Raw genomic sequence first — 22,384 nt, 5'->3', positions numbered from 1 at the left:
ATAGCATCTGCTGGATGCAATGTGCAGTGATCTATTGGTTATATAAGGAATGGGTGATCTTTTAGATAAGGTAAAGGTAAAGGGACCCCTGACCATTAGGTCCAGTCACGGTCGACTCTGGGGTTGTGGCACTCATCTCGCTTTATTGGCCGAGGGAGTCGGCGTACAGCTCATGTGGTCATGTGGCCAGCAGGACTAAGCCGCTTCTGGTGAACCAGAGCAGCACACGGAAATGCCGTTTACCTTCCCGCCGGAGCGGTACCTATTTATCTACTTGCACTTTGACATGCTTTCGAACTGCTAGGTTGGCAGGAGCAGGGACCGAGCAATGAGAGCTCACCCCGTCTCAGGGATTCGGACCACCGACCTTCAGCAAGTCCTAGGCTCTGTGGTTTAACCCACAGCACCACCCGCATCCTGGTCCTAATCTGTATAGGACTTTGCACATCTGTGCTAGCAACTTAAAGCTTAACCTAGAAGCTACCTGGGAGCCAGTGCAATTCTTTCAGAAGCTGCAAAACATGGTGGCAATAATGTGAGCAGGGTTTTTATTATTATTTACATTTGTATTCCACGTTTCCTGCAAGCTCAAGGTAGCATACATGGCTCTCCTCCTCCCTATGTCATCCTCACAACAACCCTATGAGGTAGTTTAGGCTGAGAGTGAGTGACTAACACAGAGTCACGCAGTGGGGTCCATGGCTGAGCAGGGATCTGAACCCTGGTCTCTCAGGTCCTAGTCTAACAGCCCAGGCACTGCACCACACAAACACTCTGCGGTTGAATATTTTGCACTAGCTGAAGCATTCAGGCCAACCTCAAGTCTTTAAATGCAAAGCAGATGCTCTACCACCGAACATCTTATAAGAACTCCAAAGCCCACGGTTACGCCACGGGGTGGGGGGAGACCCTGGCACTAGCTGAAGGAGGCAGGCAGATGTTCTCATGTTTACAGCGGCAGGCAGACACAGCTCCTCATTGGGCGGGAGCTTTCCTTCCCTCGAGGCCTGTGAGTGGGAAGATAGACAAGGAGTCTCCAAAAAGGGATCCTTCCTATGCTTGCACATCGCTACCCTGCTAGTGAGACCTGATGAAAATTTAAATGCTCCCTTGGTGTAGAAACCCGCCACTGTCCTCCCACTTGTTGTTACATGGGCGTTTGGCAACATCTGATGCATCAGCATGGAAATGTGTCGAGGTACCTGGGAGCAGACACTCCCAGCTGCCTTTCAAATTAAACCTCTGCAGGAAAGGCTGTTCTTTGCAGTAGCTACACAGCCAAGGCATTTGAGAGGAGAGAGAAAGAGAGAGCGCACATCTGAGCAGCAAACAGGAAGTCCTCAAATTTCGGTTTCCAGCACTTATTCCCATCACTGGGGCCATCAGGGCAGGACTTTTGGGCACAAGTCCAATGGATTGTGCAACATTGTGCCTTGCATGCAGATGGTCCCTGGTTCAGCCCAGGAAGGGCCAGGAGAGATTCCCTGTCTGAAACCTTGGAGAGCTGCTGCCAGTCAGTGTAGACAATACTGAGCCAGATGGACCAATGATCTCGCTATTTGTTTTAATCCCATTTTGAGGGGTGCCTCATTTTATTTTATTTTATTTGCACCACATTGCTGCATGCCTGGCGATAGCATCTATAAATATATAGATGGTGAACTAATAATACACATTGCCATCTTTTTTTTAAAAAAAAAAAAAAGCACTCTTTCCTGGCAAATCATTAAAACATTTGAAAGCATTCCTGTTTACCCAGACATTTGGTAGAATGTTTTTAACTGCAACGGTTTTAGTTGTTATTGCTTTTAAAATATTTTAATCAGCTTCAGAACATTCTTGCTTTGTTTCTAAATTGAGTGCCAGTTTGCCACCCTGGGCTCCTTGGGTAGGAAGTGTGAGATTTAAATAAAATAAACAAATAAATAATAAGCCCAGCGTCTAAATTAACAAGGGACGTGGGTGGTGCTGTGGGTTAAACCACAGAGCCTAGGACTTGCCGATCAGAAGGCTGGCGGTTTGAATCCCCGCGACAGGGTCAGCTCCCGTTGCTCGGTCCCTGCTCCTGCCAACCTAGCAGTTCAAAAGCACGTCAAAGTGCAAGTAGATAAATAGGTACCACTCCGGCGGGAAGGTAAACGGTGTTTCCGTGCACTGCTCTGGTTCGCCAGAAGCAGTTTAGTCATGCTGGCCACATGACCCGGAAGCTATCTGCGGACAAACGCCGGCTCCCTCAGCCAATAAAGCGAGATGAGCACCGCAACTCCAGAGTCGGTCACGACTGGGCCTAATGGTCAGGGGTCCCTTTACCTTTAAAAAGGTAAAGGTAAAGGTACCCCTGCCCGTACGGGCCAGTCTTGACAGACTCTGGGGTTGTGCGCCCATCTCACTCAAGAGGCCAGGGGCCAGCGCTGTCCGGAGACACTTCCGGGTCACGTGGCCTGCGTGACAAAGCTGCATCTGGCGAGCCAGAGCCGCACACGGAAACGCCGTTTACCTTCCCGCTGGTAAGCGGTCCCTATTTATCTACTTGCACCCGGAGGTGCTTTCGAACTGCTAGGTTGGCAGGCGCTGGGACCGAGCAGTGGGAGCGCACCCCGCCGCAGGGATTCGAACCGCCGACCTTTCGATCGGCAAGTCCTAGGCGCTGAGGCTTTAACCCACAGCGCCACCTGCGTCCCTTTACCTTTACCTTACCTAAATTACCTAAATGGCAACACCGATTTCCCCCTTCCACAGACCTGGAGCTGTATCTTGATAACTGGCTGGGCATTGCAAGTGCAGACACCTGCAGGCTTTATCCTGGCTCATCTGGAAAGTTAACCAGGGCCAAGATTGGCTGGTATCTAGACCAAAGACCACCCAAAAAGCACAAGTGTTGCTGGTGACAATTGCAAGTGATCACAGCAAACCAAGCAATGCAAGAATTACAATAGCACCTAGGGATGGAGAGAGAAATCTGGTTCATTTAAAAGTGAACAGACCTAATTCACACTTTCTGAAACAAATGCGATCCTTCAATATTTGCACTTCTCCAGCCAGATGCAGTTTTCCTGCCAAGGAACCTATACAAAAATGTATATGCTAGTGTGCGTTGAAATGCAGATATATAAAACTGAAAATAACATACAAAAAGGGAAAATCACTTTGCAGAAACGTGTGTATTAAGCATAGGTAATGGTAAAGGGACCCCTGACCATTAGGTCCAGTCGTGACCGACTCTGGGGTTGCGGCGCTCATCTCACTTTATTGGCTGAGGGAGCCGGCATACAGCTTCCAGGTCATGTGGCCAGTATGACTAAGCCGCTTCTGGCGAACCAGAGCAGCGCATGGAAACACCGTTTACCTTCCCACTGGAGTGGTACCTATTTATCTACTTGCACTTTGATGTGCTTTCGAACTGCTAGATTGGCAGGAGCAGGGACCGAGCAACAGGAGCTCACCCCGTCACAGGGATTCGAACCGCCGACCTTCTGATCGGCAAGTCCTAGGCTCTGTGGTTTAACCCACAGCGCCACCCTGTATGAAGCATAAATGCATATACAAAAATGTATAAATTCAGAGAAATTAACATTAAGCAAACAGGAATGTCCTGCACTCTCGTTTAACTCATAAATTCAAACAGCAGTAGCAGAAGACACCCAACTGGCACCAAATGCAGGTGAATCAAAAAAAGAAATGCATCAGTTTGAACATGCCCTTCAAAGTACATACAGAGGAGATTTTTAAAAAGCAGAAGAGATAACCTCTGCTGAGGGTGGCAGACAGAAGGCACATCAGCAAACAACTCCAGAGCACTCTGAAGCAGCCAGCCAGACACCTGCCTATCTAGTGTAAATATCAATGGCATATTGTGGTGCATAACCCAGCTGTAAAAAGTCCCCATGTGGTCTGGGAAATCCTGACAAGGTGCAGGTAGAAGTCGCCTTTTGTGAAGTGGCTTTAAAAAACCACAACAAAATCAGAGTGTGCCAAGTATTCTCTGGCTTTAGATGCTAGAAATCTAGGCAGAAAAAACAGATGTCTAACTCCCCCACAAAAAAGTAAGATTTTGCAAGTATTCCTTTGAAAATCCCACTAAGCACCATTTTTACTCTGGTTGTTGCAGCCGCAGTGAGTGCTACTCCCTCGCCGCCTGCCCTGCCCCCCAAGCTGTTCCTTCTTGGATTAGTAACATAAGCCGATCCCACCCAATCAAGGATCACAGAGTGAATGGGCTAACCATATGATGCTACATATTAGGGATGGAGGGAAACAATGGTTTAGTTCACCTTTTAAAGAAAATCCGCCCAAAGCTCACTTCTTGGAACAGTACACAGCTATCCTTTCGATAGTCACACTTCTCCAAATTTTGTGATACAGTTCCCCAAACCAAAAAGCCACAAGTTTTGTATTAGAGGGAAGCGTGCATAAAAATGTCTATATTAACGAAGACACCTTCATCTGCTCTAGCCGCAACAAAACATGTCTCTCCTGTATCAGTCTCTATGGCCACAGCAGGTGCTGCAACCTTCCAACAGTTTGACTTCACCCCCAAAAGGCACACTTTGTCTCTCCTTTGTGTCACCCAGGAGAATGCAGCTGTGGCGATAAGCAAAGTAGAGTCATTCCGTTGTCTGGAGAGGTCGTTTCCTGATTCACATGGAGAAGCCGTTTTCAATGAAGCCCAGTGACAGAAGTGCACAGCTGTATTGAAGAAGCACTGGGTACTGAAATTTTGTACCTCCTAACAATTTTGTGTCCGGGGCAACCGCTCCGATGCCCCCCCATGCTATGCCACTGGACGGCACACACTGTTCTGTCGCCAGCTCCTTGCTGCTGCTACTTGCCTGCCCCTGCCCCTCCACAAGCACACACATCAGCTGCCTCTCTGCCTGGTGGTGGAGCTTGCCCTAGGCAGCACTGAGAAAACACAATGTAGCTTAAATTCAGAGGACTCTAAGTAGCCCGGCTCAAGCCTGAGTGCAACTAGACAGAGAAACACACAGGAGAGAGAGAGAGAGAGAGAGAGAGAGAGAGAGAGAGAGAGAGAATCATACACAGTTGAAAAGCAAATGCTCTTATTGAGAAAGGTTATTAGGGTGTTCGGGAAACAGCTGCAGGCCCAGATGTAGAAATGATTGCTCAGTTAAAGATTTCTCAGCAGAAGATGGCTGTTGAATAAACCAGTGCGGAGCTTCAGAAGGGCATTTGAAGGAGCCAGATTCCTTAAGGCAGAACACTGCACAGCCAACGTTTCATTTCTAGTAGCGGAACAAAATTGCAAACAGCTGGTGGAAGATTTTTTAACATTTCTTTCAGATGGGATGATATTGCTTTTTATTTTTATTTTTTAGCAAACAAACAAAAACCAGGCAGTCATACATTCTTTTTTTCTCCCCCACCCCTATAAATAGCTAGCACTGATAAACTCACATCCATTATGTGAAAACAACAGTGATCTAGATGCGGTAGTTCTTATTCATTTCTTAAAATTGTACTCTCTCCATGTTCCACAGTATGCTCTGGGGCAGCGGTTCTCAACCTGTGGGTCCCCAGATGTTGTTGGACTACAACTCCCATCATCCCTGAGCCCTGGCCTTGCTAGCTAGGGGTGATGGGAGTTGTAGTTCAACATCTGGGGACCCACAGGTTGAGAAAGGCTGCTCTAGGGCTTTGGAACCTGTTGCCCACCAAATGTTGTTGGATTCCAACTCCCAACAGCCCCAGCCAGCATGGTCAATGGTCAGGGGATGCCAGGAGTTGCAGTCCAACAATATACTGTATTTCACCACGTAATGGTCACATTTTTAATGCTGATTTTTCTTTTCAGAAAGCTGAGGCGCAACCATTATGCGAGGAAACCATTTTTATTAATGAACATAGTTATGTTTATGTTGCTCATGGCAGCTTTGCCCACCCACCCACTCCCCCGTGCACCTTCAGCTGGTACAGCGAATGCGCACTGCGAATGCCCTGAGACAACTGTGTGGTGAATGTCTTGGGACTGATATTAGGGACCCAAAAAGGGGGGGAGCGACTATTATGCTAGTATCGAGGGCCGCAAGTTCTGTGCCCCTGATCTAAATCCATGCAGCTTTCTGGGATTTCAGGCAGGGGTTACTCCCAGCCCCACTTACAGATGCCACGGATAGATCAAGGCATGCCTGCCCTCCCTAGCAGCTTGCAGAGGCTTCTCCGTTGATTTTACAGTGGGGGTGGGACGTAGCTCACTGGTAGGCCACCTGCCTTGCATGCAGAAAGTCCCAGGTTCAATCCCTGGCACCTCTGAAATCCTGGAGTGATGCCTACAATTGATGTAAACAGTACTGTGCTCGATGGACCAGTAGTCTGTCTCTGTATAAAGCAGTTCCTATGTTCCTTTGGCCGGGACGCAGGTGGCGCTGTGGGTTAAAGCCTCAGCGCCTAGGACTTGCCGATCGAAAGGTCGGCGGTTCGAATCCCTGCGGCGGGGTGCGCTCCCGCTGCTCGGTCCCAGCGCCTGCCAACCTAGCAGTTCGAAAGCACCTCCGGGTGCAAGTAGATAAATAGGGACCGCTTACCAGCGGGAAGGTAAACGGCGTTTCCGTGTGCGGCTCTGGCTCGCCAGAGCAGCGATGTCACGCTGGCCACGTGACCCGGAAGTGTCTCCGGACAGCGCTGGCCCCTGGCCTCTTGAGTGAGATGGGCGCACAACCCCAGAGTCTGTCAAGACTGGCCCGTACGGGCAGGGGTACCTTTACCTTTACCTTTATGTTCCTTTGGCAAACAGCGATGGGGTCAATGTCTACTCCAGGCTGAGGAGGATCCCACGTCAAGACACTCTCCATGTCCCTCCTTTCTTCAGTGAGTCATTGCAACAGGTCCAGGGGGTTCTTGTAAGAGGACCTTTGTTTAGGGGTGGTGTGGCTCCTCAGCAGATGCCTGACATGTCTGCTCTTGACCCTGGTCCTGGATGTGGTGCTCTAAGGATCTGGATCCCAATAAATGCTTTCCATTTATTCCATTTCCATGGGAGAGTATACTTTTAGGAAAGGCCTTCCTAGACATTTCCACATAATTTAAAACAACAACAAGAACAAAACGATCACAACTGCATTCTCCATTCATGGGTATTCCCTTCCACAGAAGGGAAGCTTCATCGTCCGATTAATTATTCATTGCAAATTAGGCAGTCGGCTGTAGCAGTTTAAAAAATTTTGCAACAGACATTTGTTTTACCGACTCGTAGCCTGGATGCAAAATCATTCTACACAGTGGTTGTGTTTGGATGCATAAACACTTGGTAAAGAGGAGCGAAAGTGGAACTCTGTTGGCATCTTGCAGACCAGCAAGGGGGGGGGACCAATGAGTTGGACTTTAAAAGCACCATTTGCAACCCACTCCAATTATAACAACCTACATTCTTCATATCACAAAGATGTAAACCAATGAAGTGTTTATACTATTGTTATAATATGTTCTTCTATAACAACTCCCTTTGGAATCCTCATCCCACCCATCCTCTGCTTCATTTCTGCAGAATATCTATTTGTTTTCAGATGGGGGACATAAAGGCACCCTGCAAGTTGCTCCACCCACTTTTGCTTCTGGACTTGCCCATCACTGGTTTGTGGTCCTTGGAAGGTTGCTCAGAATGGAATGTGGCCCTCAGGGTGGAAAAGTTTCCCCATCCCTGCCTCATAAGAGCAAGTTGGTCATTTGGAGCTCTCCGTGGTGCTGTAGCATCTTACCTGCCTTTGCTCTGTGGGTTCCTCCATGGAACCTCAATAAGATTTTTTTAAAAAACACAACACCTTGTATTAAAATCATTCTTTAAAAAACAGCCTGGTGCACAATGAACTGGGTAACTTTTTAAATCTATCAAATGGTGGTTTAATTGACAAGTGCAACCCAGGAGCAGACAATGCGGTGCTCCGCATATGTTGCCAGACCTGGACTCCCATCTGCCCCAATGTTCAGCTAAAGAATTCCCAACAGATGACCGATCAACCAACCTTTGTTTAAAATTTACCAAAGAAGGAGAGTACACCAACCGTCCAAGGTAGTCTGTTCCACTATCAAGCAGCTCTTTCCTCCAGAAAGTTTCTCCTAACATTTCATCGGAATCTCCTTTGTTGTGGTTTGAATCCATTGGTTCGAGTCCTACCCTCTGGAGCAGCAGAAAACAAGTTTGTTCCATCTTCCATGAAACAGCCCTTAAGAACTCTTGTTAGAAAGGCGAGGATTTACTGCAATGTATTGTTGTGCTTCTTGCCTGTATTTCCTAGAATGCTTGAAAGGAAGGGAGCCTTCGCTTCACCAGCAGCAATTGCATGCTGGAAGCCAAGCGAGACTGCCTTTTTAGAGGGACACTTCAGGCAGAAATGGAAACATATCATATGCTCTGATTGGACATGGTTTGCAGCTGTAATGCAGAAGTAGAGAGAAGCAAATATACCATTTCCTATCTCTCCCACCATTCGCTCCCACCTCAAGCCCCCGCCCTGGGCAAACACACAGGGTTTTCTTGATCTTATCTTTACCTTTCACAAAGCCTTTATAAGCCATCTGTAGGGATTTGTAAAGGCTGTTTCTTGTTTCAAATAAACTGCAAAAGTGATCTGTATGGAACAGATGGAAACAAATAAAAAAAAAGCTTATCAGGATGCCAGGGAGGGGAGTGTGTGTGTGTGGAGGTAACACTTTCTACATTTGGAAAATATCAGATATGAGTTAGCAGAAATGTTGTCTATGATATGCACTAAGTTGGCGCTTGGCCAGCAATTTCCTCTCCCTCATAATAAGCCAGAGTGCTCCACAGCCACTTGAGATGGATAAACCCATCAATTTTGCTTTCTCTCTTTCTCATTTCTGCACTCTTCATTTTTCTGCATCACTCGCCATTTCTTTTTAACATCCTCATTAAAACACATCTGCATTCCAGTGCAAACTTTCTCCCAATATATACATTTTTGCAAAGCACTTGCCCATAATACAGTGGTACCTCGGGTTACAGACGCTTCAGGTTACAGACTCTGCTAACCCGGAAGTAGTACCTTGGGTTAAGAACATTGCTTCAGGAGGAGAACAGAAATCACGCAGTGGTGGAGCGACAGCAGCGGGAGGCCCCATTAGCTAAAGTGGTACCTCAGGTTAAGAACAGTTTCAGGTTAAGAACGGACCTCCGGAAGGAATTAAGTTCTTAACCAGAGGTACCACTGTATACTGCACGTTGCATATTACTTTTCACTAATATCTGTATTTTTATGGCGGCTTCACCGTACTGTAAGCATTTTTGTACACACTGTTTGCTTGAAGGACTGCATCTTATTATTGGGAGAAGTGCACATTTCCAAATATAACTTTTTTAAAAAAATTGCAAATAGTTTCAGAGAGTGCAAATTAGGTAGGTCGTGATTATTGGAAGAGTGTGTCCTAATGTATCCAAAGTGTGCAGTATAAGGTTTTTAAACCTGGACTTTACCTGTTGGTTTGTAAGTCTGGACCTGTTGCAATCAGAATCAGAGAGATGCTTGTAGAGTGAGTTGTATGAAGCACATAACTTTGACGGAAAAGTTTCCATTTCTAACCTACCTAACTAATCTAGAGAAGAACAAGGTAGCCGTTGCTTGCTCCTTTGTTCTCAGAGGATAGCTCCAGCTTGTTTTTTTTTTTTTATAATATTTTTTATTAGTTTTATAAAATACAGAAAAAAGAATAAAGAACGTATTATAAAAGTAAAAAAGAAAGGTTACAAATTTTTCTTACTCCTTTTTCCAAATCTGTTGGACTTCCCCACGTCCTCCCAACCCTGCATTCTCTGTGATACATAACGTCTGCAATTTGTTAACTTATTTCAATACTTATTGTATCTTCCTTTTTATCATGTTACCCAATTTCAAGTGTATTATAACCCAAATCATGTACATTTTCATTTTAACACAATAAAGTTGTTTCATTATTCTATCTCTGACTCCTTGTACCTTAATTTCCATTTCTTTAATTTAACATTACTGAAGCTAGAATTTCCTAAAAGGTGCGTCTTTTAACATTCATACAACTTATAATGTTTTTCCAAATAGTCTTTAAATTTTCTCCAATCCTCCTCGAATGTTTCTTCTCCCAAGTCTCGGATTCTGCCAGTCATTTCGGCCAGTTCCATATAGTCCATCAACTGCGTGTGCCATTCCTCCAGTGTGGGTAAATCTTGTGTCTTCCAATATTTTGCAATCAGAATCCTTGCTGCTGTAGTAGCATACATAAAAAAAGTTCTGTCCTTCTTAAACACTCTCCGGTCCACCATGCCCAGAAGGAAGGCCTCTGGTTTCTTAGGTAAGGTAAATCTCAGTACCTTTTTTAGTTCATTATGAATCATTTCCCAGAAGGCCTTCACTTTCGGGCAGGTCCACCAGAGGTGAAAGAATGTCCCTTCCGCCTCTTTACATTTCCAGCATTTATTATCAGACAGGTGATATATCTTAGCAAGCTTGACTGGGGTCATGTACCACCGGTATATCATTTTCATAATGTTTTCCTTCAAGGCACTACATGCCGTAAATTTCATTCCGGTGTTCCATAACCTTTCCCAGTCTTCAAACATAATGTTATGCCCCAAATCCTGCACCCACTTTATCATGGCGGATTTGACTGTCTCATCCTGAGTATTCCATTTAAGCAGCAGGTTATACATTCTCGAAAGTAGTTTACTTTTTGGTTCTAACAATTCTGTCTCTAGTTTCGATTTTTCCACCTGGAATCCAACCTTCTTATCTACTTTAAAGACCTCTTGAATTTGTGCATAATGCAACCAATCTCGCACCTTGTTTTTTAGTTTTTCCAAGCTCTGCAACCTCCAATTGTCTCCAATCTTTTCAATAATTTCCCCATATTTAGGCCAATTGGCTTCCATATTAGGTCTCTTACGTGCCTTGGCCTCCACCGGTGAGAGCCACCTCGGAGTCTTACTCTCCAATAAGTCTTTATATTTTGTCCAGACCATTAAAATTGCTCTCCTGACAATGTGGTTTTTAAACAATTTGTGCACTTTAACCTTGTCATACCACAAATATGCATGCCACCCAAAAGCATTGTCAAACCCTTCCAGATCTAGGACATCAGTGTTTTCCAGTAAAATCCAATCTTTCAACCAGCAGAAGGCTGCAGCTTCGTAATATAACCTCAAGTCTGGCAGGGCAAATCCCCCTCTTTCTTTCGCATCAGTTAGTATCTTAAACTTTATTCGGGGCTTTTTGCCCTGCCAAACAAACTTAGAAATATCCCTCTGCCACTTTCCAAAGCATTCCACCTTGTCCACGACCTGTAGGGTCTGAAACAAAAATAGCATTTTTGGCAATACATTCATCTTTATAGCTGCTATTCGGCCCAACAAGGAAAGTTTCAATCTTGACCATGTTTCCAAATCTCTTTTGATTTCTAACCAACATTTCTCGTAGTTGTCCTTAAACAGATTCAAATTTTTGGAGGTCAGATACACCCCTAGGTATTTTACTTTTTTAACCACATTTAATTCTGTTTCTTTCACAAACTCATCTGTTTCTGTACTTGTCAAATTTTTTGCTATAACCTTAGTTTTTTGCTTGTTCAGCTTAAATCCCGCCACCCGACCAAAGTCCGAAATTAATTCTAACACTCTTTTAGTACTAGAGACAGGCTCCTGCAATGTTAATACCAGGTCATCTGCAAATGCTTTCAATTTATATTGTTTCACTCCGACCTCAATTCCCTGTACCAACCGGTGAGGATAGCTCCAGCTTGACCTGTCATCTTGAGATCCAAGAGAGGAGGAGGAGGAGGAGGAGGAGGAGGAGGAGGAGGAGGTTGTAAACAGGATATATCAGTCTAAACAACAAAGAGATAGAGAGGTCAGCTCAAGAGCTTAAAGGTACATGTATATCCATAACCAAAATAACTTTATTGGCTTTTAAATTAGTTTCCAAAGACCAGAGCTGATGGGAATTGCAGCCTCCAACATCAGGCAGGCAACAGATTCCCCATACACGTTGGGAGATGCCTTATACTGTGTCAGACAATTTGGGTTCCAACTAGCTCAGTATAGCCTGCACTGACTGGCAGCAGCTCTCTGGGGGTTTCAAGCAGGGGAGATGTCCAGGATTGATCCTGGGATGTTCACGTAAAGCAGATGCTCTGCTGCTGAGCTGCAGCCCTTCCCACAAGGCAAAGGTAGTGGTGACCCATTAGCACAAGTTTACTCCCTAAAAATTAAGCTGAGCCATTTACCAGACTACTTTGGATTGCCTTCGAGACGTTATTAGGGAGCTAATTAAAACAAAGAGACGTCTTTGGAATTCAGAACTCATAGTGCATTTATTCAACAGCACTCAAGGCAAAAGCTGGAGAAAAGGCCATGAATGACAAAGCACCATTCTTCCTGGGATGGAGGAGGGATGTCCACTCTGCTCCTTGTTACACAAAGGATTCTCCTCTGATCTAAATATACTGGTAAAGATGAAAAGGGGTTGCTGTCTTTCCTTGCCTTAAAATGAATGGGAAAGAGAGGGAGGGGACTTGGGAACTGCTCATAAACCAAGGCAGTGGGGTGATGGGAGTGTCCTGGGAAATGATAATATAAACTATGAAATCAAAAGAAGCATCCCCCACAAAACACAAAATCTCTTAGGATTTACATAACACAAAAGGAAAAGCACACATCCAGCAGAAAATCAGGGGCTACGTGGGAACAGGAAAATGCCTTTTTTCTTTTGTTTAACTAGCCTGAGGCTGCATAAACACTTTACATTTAAAGCACACACTCCAAGGATCCTGGGAACTGTAGTTTACCACTCAAAGTGCTGCAAATCCCACTTTTCACGATTCCATGAAAAGGAATATGCTTTGAATGTGTATGCAGCCATAGCTTGAGTGTGTTGGGGAGTGTTATATACTGACTGTGCATCCCACCATCAGTCTACTGCATATTTCTAAATTACACCTATACATATTAACTGCATGCAGTTGAATGAAGCGGCAGAGCCAATGTGGTGTAGTGGTTAGCATGCTAGGATAGGGTAGAAAGACCCAGATTCAGTTCCTCTTTCACCCATGAAGCTCACTAGGTGACTTTGGGCCAGACAATACTGCCAGTTTAACCTACCTCACAGGGTTATTGTGAGGATAAACTGAAGGGGGGACGAAAGAGAAGCATGTATGCCACCTTCAGCTCTTTGGATGAAAGGTTTCTTGTGTCCAACTCTTAATGACCCCATGGACCAGAGCACGCTAGGCACTCCTGCCTTCCACTGCATCCCGCAGCTTGGTCAAACTCATGTTAGTAGCTTTGAGAACACTGTCCAACCATCTCATCCCCTTCTCCTTGTGCCCTCAGTCTTTCCCAACATCAGGGTCTGATCCAGCAGGGCTCTTGTGTTTTTTTAAAAATGTTCTTATGGACCTTATTTAAGGTCAGGGCTGTAGCTCAATGATAGACCAACTGCTTTGCATGCGGAAGGCCCCATGTTGAAACCCCAGTGGCATCTTCAGGTGGGCTGGGAAACAAGCCCTCTTTGAAGCCTTGAAGAGCTGCTACCAGTCAGTGTTGACTATGTTGGGCTAGATCAGCCAATGGTCTAGAGAAGCTTCCTATGCCCCCATGTTTTATGGAGCCCCTAGAGCTCCCCCTTGGTGCCCCTGAACTCTCCTGCATATTTGCTCTGGGCAAGATAGAAAGGTCACAAATAAAGATGTAGCAGCAGGCACATCCTTTAAGTCCCAGTCTTGTTTCTCCAGGAGGCCATCTCAGCCCCCAGCCCATTACTCCAGAGCAGCCACCGTCGCCCCAACGGCCTTCTTCTTGCCTCTCTAAAGCGCACCGTTATTCTTGCATCCCTCAAGGTCATCCGAGTTTGTTTGCAAATGGCTCCTGCATCATAAAGTGGCATTTTAAGTACACACGCAATCTCACCAGCACCCAAGGTCACCGTGCGGAGTCTGTCAAGGGGTGAAGAGGGCAAAGTGCCTGATTCCTCTCTGAAATTGAAAACGCTGCCCTTCCCATTGGTTCCTTGAGGGCTGTCACGAGACATACAATTCAGCTGTTAACTGAGAGGGAGGAAGAGGAGTGTGTCTCGTATATGCACCGGCAGGTGGGTGGGTGTCCGGTGGAGGGAGGGAGGTTGTTTAAATAGCTGTGAAAAACACGGGGGGGGTGTTTTACCCAGAGATATATTACACTTGATTAGGCGATGCGCTGGAGCGCAAATGGTACAACGGGAGACGGACGTGCTTAACTAGCAGTTCCAGCCGGCTCTCCGGTATCAGGAGGTCAAGGGAAAGATTAACTGTATCTGACTGCCATGTCAAAACGCTCAATTGGAGTGTTTATAAAAATATTAAAAAGCAGCAAACTAGTTGCCATGGACAAGAAGGGTAGATTGATATCCCACGATGCAGCTCCCTCCCCACCGAAAGCAACAACAAATCCATGGCGATTAGCAAGGCCTTGTGTGCAAGATGCTGCAGCCAAAAGGCCAGAGGAAACCCAGCTTCTCATCAGGATTCTGCAGCAAATGGAACGGAGAGGGAGAAAAGCCATCTCCGCTTTCTGTCTCTAACCTGGGCATGGTAGGAAAGAGGCAGGATACCTGCGGCCTTCCAGAGGGCAGGATTCAAATTGCCAATTACAGTGGTACCTCGGGTTACATATGCTTCAGGTTACATACACTTCAGGTTACAGACTCCGCTAACCCAGAAATAGCACTTCAGGTTAAGAACTTTACTTCAGGATAAGAACAGAAATCGTGCTCTGGCGGTGTAGCGGCAGCAGGAGGCCCCATTAGCTAAAGTGGTGCTTCAGGTTAAGAACAGTTTCAGGTTAAGAACAGACCTCCAGAATGAAAATACATTAAAACATCAGTCATTAAAGACTTCCCTAAAAAGGGCTGCCTTCAGATGTCTTCTAAATGTCAGATAGTTGTTTATTTCTTTGACATCCGATTGGAGGGCATTCCACAGGGCAGGCGCCACCACCGAGAAGGCCCTCTGCCTGCTTCCCTGTAACTTCATTTCTCGCAGTGAGGGAACTGCCAGAAGGCCCTTGGCGCTTGGTGTCCGGGTTGAACGATGTGGGTGGAGATGCTCCTTCAGGTATACTGGGCCAAGGCCATTTAGGGCTTTAAATGTCAGCACCAACACTTTGAATTGTGCTCGGAAACATACTGGGAGCCAATGGGGTCTTTCAAGACCGGTGTTATGTGGTCTCGGCGGCCGCTCCCAGTCACCAGTCTAGCTGCCGCATTCTGGATTAGTTGTAGTTTCTGGATCACCTTCATAGGTATCCCCATGTAGAGCGCATTGCTGGACTACAGCTCCTACCTGCTGCAGTCACCATGGCCAATAGCCAGAGATTATGGGAGTTGTTGTTCAACAAGATATAGAGGACCACATCCCTGCCATAGTGGCCAGGAGATTGACAGCACAATCCCATACACATTGATTCAGAAGTAAGCCCCAATGGTGCATACTCCCAGGTATGCCACCATATGCTATAGACCGCATCCCTTGCCTTTGGAGATGCTGGCTGGGAATTATGGGAGTTGGGGCCCAACAACATCTGGCAGGTCCCACATTGGGGATCCCTGGTTTAGGACTGTGATGCAATAACACAGAGAGAGAGAGACCTGGATCCCAATTGCAGAGTCGTCTGCCTCTGGAGCTAAGACAACCAGCTTTAGAAACAGCATACACATTAACTAGTTTTAGGGAGTTTTACCCAATACACAAGCATTGTTCCAATCACATAAAAATTGGAGAAATTAATTCCCCGCTCCCCCCCCCCCAAAAAAAGCAAAGAATGTACAAAGAGAGACAGACTATAATTCTGGAATTGACAAGGCCTGACTCACCAGTATTAACTGGCCTATATAATTATGTCATGAGAGTGCTTTAGGGAACAGACAGTCTTAACACAGGAACCAGATCCTTTGAGTAGAACAATAAAAAGAAGGAGGGGAAACCTTGAGGGAGGTGACTTTCATTTTCTTTTTTTAAAAGAGAAAAAGAGAGAGGGGGGAAAGAAAAGAAGCCAGATTTAGTACTGTTCTAACTTGCAGGCTTCCCTTTCAAAAAGGTAATTGCAATGCATTAGTGTGCCAGAGAATGTTCCAAAGCATTTCGGTGAAATCTCTTTTGCTTTCACGGCCTCAGGACGCAGATGCCAAAACAACAAACAGCTGAAATCCAATTACAGTGGAATATTCTGAAGCCCATTTCCATCTGTAATTTGTTAGTCTGCTTAAACATGCAAAGTGATTTCGCTCTCATGCGTGGGGTGCCTGGCTTCATGCGTGCCGGAGCTCACACGGCAGACCACTTTAAATTTTAAATGGTGGCGCCCGCCACAGATCAGGATGATCCTCTGCGGTTCCTTTAATCAACTGTGAACTGTGTGCTCCAGTTTCAAGCATAAGTCCTGAGGGATAAAGCCAAAGGCCCATCATAGTCCAACATCCTAGTCTCTTGGCAGCCAACCAAGTACCTATAGGAAGCCCACAAACAAGACCTGAGCACAACAGCAACTTTCCCCACTTGCAATTTGCAGCAAGTGGTATTCAGAGAAATTTTGCCTCCAACAGAGGAGGGAGAACATACCCATCACAGCTACTGAGAGCCTTATCCTTCACGAACTTTTCTAATCCTCTTTTAAGGCCACCCAAGCTGGTGGCTATTGCTACATCACAGAGCAAACCAAGAGGCAGAACAGTCACAACTTAAAGACAAAACCAGAATTACACCAGATCTCAGGTAGATGAAGGCAAGCCCAGGAAAGCTGGGGCCATGCATGAGAACGTGAGAAGACTCCTGCTGGGTCAGGGCAAAGGCCTATCTAGTCCAACATCCTGTTCTCACAGTGATCAGCCAGATACTGACAGGAAGATCACCAGCAGGATCCAAGCACAACAACAATTTCCCCATCAGGATCTCCAGGGCATTCAGAGGATTCACACTGTTTATAACTGTCATGGTTGAACATAGTCATCATATGCCATCCCCTCCCATTCTGTCCTTTTTGTAGTAGACATTGATAACCTTATTGTTGTTGTTGTTTAGTCATTTAGTCATGTCCGACTCTTCATGACCCCATGGACCAGAGCACGCCAGGCACTCCTGTCTTCCACTGCCTCCCGCAGTTTGGTCAGACTCATGTTAGTAGCTTCGAGAACACTGTCCAACCATCTCGTCCTCTGTCGTCCCCTTCTCCTTGTGCCCTCCATCTTTCCCAACATCAGGGTCTTTTCCAGGGCGTCTTCTCTTCTCATGAGGTGGCCAAAGTATTGGAGCCTCAGCTTGAGGATCTGTCCTTCCAGTGAGCACTCAGGGCTGATTTCCTTCAGAATGGATAGGTTTGATATTCTTGCAGTCCATGGGACTCTCAAGAGTCTCCTCCAGCAGCATAATTCAAAAGCATCAATTCTTCAGCAATCAGCCTTCAGCTCTCACTTCCATACATCACTACTGGGAAAACCATAGCTTTAACTATACAGACCTTTGTCAACAAGGTAATGTCTCTGCTTTTTAAGATGCTGTCTAGGTTTGTCATTGTGTTTCTCCCAAGAAGCAGGTGTCTTTTAATTTCGTGAGTGCTGTCACCATCTGCAGTGATCCTTATCTCCCATCAATTTGCCCAACCCCCTTAAGAACATAAGAAGAGCTGGCTGGATCAGCCCAAAGGCCTATCATAGTCCAGCATCCTGCTTCAAAGTGGACAACCAGATATCCATGGGAGCCCACCATCAAGAACAGAGAACAAGAGCTTTCTCCCCGCTTCTGATCCCCAGAAGAGCAGCCCTCAAAGAAACCCCAAACCCTAAAAGGTTTTTGTTTGTTTTTTGGTCTCCAACTACACAGTTAATTTCAGCAAACAAGAATCAATCAATTGGGAAATTCCTTAGTTGCCACTCAAGGTTGTTGGTTTTTTTTTAAATTATTAGAGTTTATAAATAAAGATGCAAATATTATTGTCAAATACCCTTTTTTTTAAGACTAAAACATTAATCCAGAGGCAGAAAAAGAGAAAGAATATAAACAAGGAAGGAAGGAAGGAAGGAAGGAAGGAAGGAAGGAAGGAAGGAGAAGCAATCCACTCAAAGTTTTCATTATGGGCCAAGCTGCCACTCGACATCAGCCACAAAGACATCAGAAGCCTAAAAGTGTTCTCTCTCGCTCTCGCTCTCTATTTCGAAATCCTGGTTTATTGATTGAACAGAAACATAACAGAGATGTGTGCCTGCTTCCAGAGACAGGCAGCAATGTAATTCCTTCAGCTCCCTGTCATTCAAAATTGGTCAGACTGAAGGTCACAAGAGTGAGAGGAGCAAATCCTGTTCTCGCCGAGTGCTTTGTTGAAAGGGAAAGTGCTGATGCAGTATCGTGGTGAAGAGGCTGAACAGTGACTCAGGAAGCTGCCGGTTCAAATCCCACCTCAGCCAGTGTTCTTAGAAGAGCAGTTTTTTTTCTCTCTCTCTCAGCCTGCAATATGGGGGAGGGGAGAGATAATTGTACTGACTTACAGTACAATTGTACTGTACTGACTTATCTTACAGAGTTGTTATAGGATTACAACCAGGTGGTGGATTCTAAACATCTGAAACTCCCTAAACATATGTTGCATTATTTTGTTGCATGAATTAAAATAGGTGTGGTGAACACGCAGTGTAATGGTTATATGGGGTTGCTCGTGCGTAAGTTGCCGCCACTCCTGGCTAGGTAGCCTGGTTAAACCTTTCCTGGCTGGACAGCCCTTCACTTCGTGGCTGTTCAGTCGCTAGCAGAATCCATCAGTGGGCGTTTCTTGAACTTCTTCCAGCAAAGAAGTTCTTTGACGCCAAGTCTACGCCTACTTTCCCTGCGCGGAAGTCTTCTGCACAGGGTGGGTGTGGGTAGCGGAGGACCTGTGCTCTCCCCGCTGGTCTCCAGCGAAGAGTCCTGGGGCCCTCTCTCCGATTCCCCCATCCTCCCCCCTTTATCCCTGGTGTTACGCTGATTTCCTTCCCCAGCTGCTGAGTCCCCTCTCTCCCTGCTTGGCCCTTCTCCGGCATCGCTTGGGAGCCCTGCCTCCACTTCTGGCTCCGATGTCAGTTCCCTGACATGCAGTCCTCAGTCTAATTTAATGGGGACAGAAGGAGGGGAAATTGGGGAAATGTAAAGAAAGTGAAGGAACATTCTTTCACCTCTGGTGGACTTGCCCTAAAGTGAAGGCCTTCTGGGAAATTATATATAATGAGTTGAAAAAGGTATTTAAGTATACCTTCACTAAGAAACCAGAGGCCTTCCTTCTGGGTATTGTCGGTCAGAAGGTGCTAAAGAAGGACCGAACATTTTTTATGTATGCAACAACGGCAGCAAGGATACTCATCGCTAAGAACTGGAAAACTCAAGATCTACCCACACTGGAAGAATGGCAGATGCAACTGATAGACTATATGGAACTGGCCGAGATGACCGGCAGAATCCGAGACCTGGGAGAAGAGAGGATTGAAGAAGACTGGAAGAAATTCAAGATTTATTTACAAAGATACTGTGATTTGGTTGAATGTTAAGAAGGATGCTAGATCAAAATAACTGTCCACCACTAAATTAGATTAGAATTCGATGATAAGTGAGATTAAGGAAAATATAAACCTTTTGGAGAACTGCTAGACTGTACTTAAATGAGCGGATATAAGATCGTAAACAAGATGATAATTTGCTTGAAAAAAAATTTTAACGACGTAAGTGGGAGCGGGAGACGTGAGGGAGTCCAAAGAAGTGATGAAATTATGTTATGATATAAGTAATGTTGTTTATTATTTATGCATCTGTATTCAAAAAATTTTAATAAATATTTATTAAAAAAAAGAAGGAGGGGAAATTGGGGGAATCCCAAACAAAAGGAGCAATTGAAAGAGGAAAGTTCTCTTCAAGCGATTGTTTCAGACCTCTGATCTCACAGACTGGCTAGACGCAAAGGAATGATGGGAGGCACCAAAGGGATAAAGGTTCAGAGCTCGGGGAGTGGTGGTGGGACAACAATGCATGGTCAGAGGAAGAAGATGGGGAAGAGCAGGTGTCAGAATTTGAAGAGGTAGCAGGGCTTGGTAAGAAGGGAGTGTCTGTGGCAGAAGGAAGTGCAGAAGCGGAAGCAGGAGAGGAGGGAGGCCAAGAGGCAGAGATGAATCAGGCTGGTGAAGAAGCCAAGGTATCTCTCCCTCCTGCTGCAACAAGCTCCCCTTCCCACTGGTCTCCCAGGACCAGGAGAGATATGAAGTGGGAGGAGCAAAGACGCACTGCTATAGTCTCAGATTTCTTGAGAAGTACCCAGAAGAGGAAAAGACTTAGGCAGCTATGGGAAGGTGGGAACCTTGCCTCATAGGAGCAAGACCTCCCTAGAAGAGTTGCTGTGCTCATTGTGCCTGGTGCTCCTGTTCAGACCTTATTTCTTCCCATAAAGAGTTAACTTTGCATGCTTTGTTCAGTCGGTGTGATTTATTGCTGGCTGGCTCCCTGACATTTGGCAAGAGCGATCGGTGGCATGGCATTTGCTTCTGGGTCCTGGTGTTGGCCTTGAGAGGACTTGGATTCAGATGGGGCATCAGTCACACCACCCAAGGAGAAACCCTCAGCCAGTGATAGCTGGTGTCCACCGAGACTGATGGGGCAGAAAGCCGGGAGCCCAACAGAAAGTGGAGGCAGAACCAATAACAGGCAGAGGCCAGGAATTGTTGTTTTGCCTTCCTCTTCCTCCTCCCTGCTGAGTTGAGACCAAGGAGGAGAAAGCTGACAGACAGTGCCATCTGGACTGGGTTGGAAGGCAGGTAGGTGGGTGCTGGCCAGGACGGGCAGAGCTTAGTGGGGCAGCACCCCAGTAGCCCTAACCCTCTGCTGCCCTCAACACATCCTTAAATGCTGCTCTGGTCTGGGGACATAGCTCTCCCATCATCCTCGGAGTCTAAGGAGGAATCTCTCACAGCCTGTCCTGCTTCCCAACCATGCAGCTTCATGAGACGACATCACTTTAAAGATCACAAATTTAACAGCAGGGCAAGAATTCTTCACATACAAGTCTGTGTGTCTCAAAGAGACACTGCTGGAGTTTTTCAGCTTTACTGCATTCAGAGTTCAACTATATGTGAGATATGGAGGCTAATGATGGCTACCAGGCATTATTTATTTATTGCATCTGTTCCCCACCTTTGTTCCAAAGAGCTCAAGTTGGAATACATAGTTCTCCTTCCCATTTTATCCTCACAGTAACCCTGGGATGTGGGTTAGGCTGAGAGGCAGTGACTTGCCCAAGGACTTCATGGCCCAGTGGGGATTTGAACCCCTGGTCTCCCAAGCCCTATTCTGACACACAAACTGCTACACCACACTGGCTCTGTTCTGCTTCCACTGTTGGATGGAGGGTGTTTCTGAATACCAGTTCCTGGAAATCGCAAGCAGGGCAGAGCGCCTTTGAACTCGGGTCCTGCTTTCAGGATCTGGTCAGCCACTGTGAGAACAGGATGCTGGACTACATTGGTTGTTGGCTTAATCCCACAGGGCTCTTCTTATGTTTTGATATCCCTGGAGCTGGTGTGTGTGTGTGTGTGTGTGTGTGTGTGTGTGTGAGAGAGAGAGAGAGAGAGAGAGAGAGAGAGAGAGAGAGAGCGCTAACCTTCTTCTCCTCTCCCCGCCCCCTATCAGTGAGCAGGTAAACATTATCCATTTTATAACAATATAATAATAATAATAATTTATTATTTGTACCCCACCCATCTGGCTGGGTTTCCCCAGCCACTCTGGGCGGCTTCCATAGAAACCAAAAATACAGTAAAATATCACACATTAAAAACTTCCCTGAATAGGGCTGCCTTCAGATGTCTTCTAAATGTCAGGTAGTTGTTGATCTCTTTGACATCTGATGGGAGGGCATTCCACAGGGCGGGCGCCACTACCGAGAAGGCCCTCTGCCTGGTTCCCTGTAGCTTTGCTTCTCGCAATGAGGGAACCGCCAGAAGGCCCTCGGCGCTGGACCTCAGCGTCCGGGCAGAACGATGGGGGTGGAGACGCTCCTTCAGGTATACTGGGCCGAGGCCGTTTAGGGCTTTAAAGGTCAGCACCAACACTTTGAATAGTGCTTGGAAACGTACTGGGAGCCAATGTAGGTCTTTCAAGACCGGTGTTATGTGGTCTCGGCGGCCGCCCCCAGTCACCAGTCTAGCTGCCGCATTCTGGATTAGAATTAAGGCAATTGGGTGCTGCAAGGGAAAGGAAAGACACCAGCATAGACTTCTCTCCAATAAAACCGACAGGGAGGGAGGGGGGGAGGGAAATTGCCATGGTTCACTTCCCAATGTAATCACTCAAGTTCAAACACACAGCTGCGATGAATGGCAAGCATCCAAACCTTAATGCAGCAGAAAGCGGAACC

The 22,384-nt window shown here is 46.1% G+C and overlaps 1 long non-coding RNA gene across 1 annotated transcript; it reads right to left on the bottom strand.

Annotated features, from left to right (window-relative positions):
• Window positions 1-5,092: 5,092 nt before the first annotated feature.
• LOC310834335 lies at window positions 5,093-9,625 on the bottom strand. Its single transcript, XR_014559199.1, has 4 exons — window positions 9,556-9,625; window positions 8,505-8,582; window positions 8,012-8,131; window positions 5,093-5,243 (listed from the first exon to the last, which is right to left on the bottom strand). It is a non-coding gene; the product is annotated as an uncharacterized lncRNA (long non-coding RNA).
• Window positions 9,626-22,384: the final 12,759 nt, after the last annotated feature.

Source organism: Podarcis gaigeae (genome assembly GCF_964106915.1).
Source record: "Podarcis gaigeae genome assembly, chromosome: 16".
In the NCBI taxonomy this organism is placed as follows: Eukaryota; Metazoa; Chordata; class Lepidosauria; order Squamata; family Lacertidae; genus Podarcis; species Podarcis gaigeae.
Note: the sequence above shows the minus strand (reverse complement) of the source record. Positions and strands in the feature narration are given on the sequence as shown.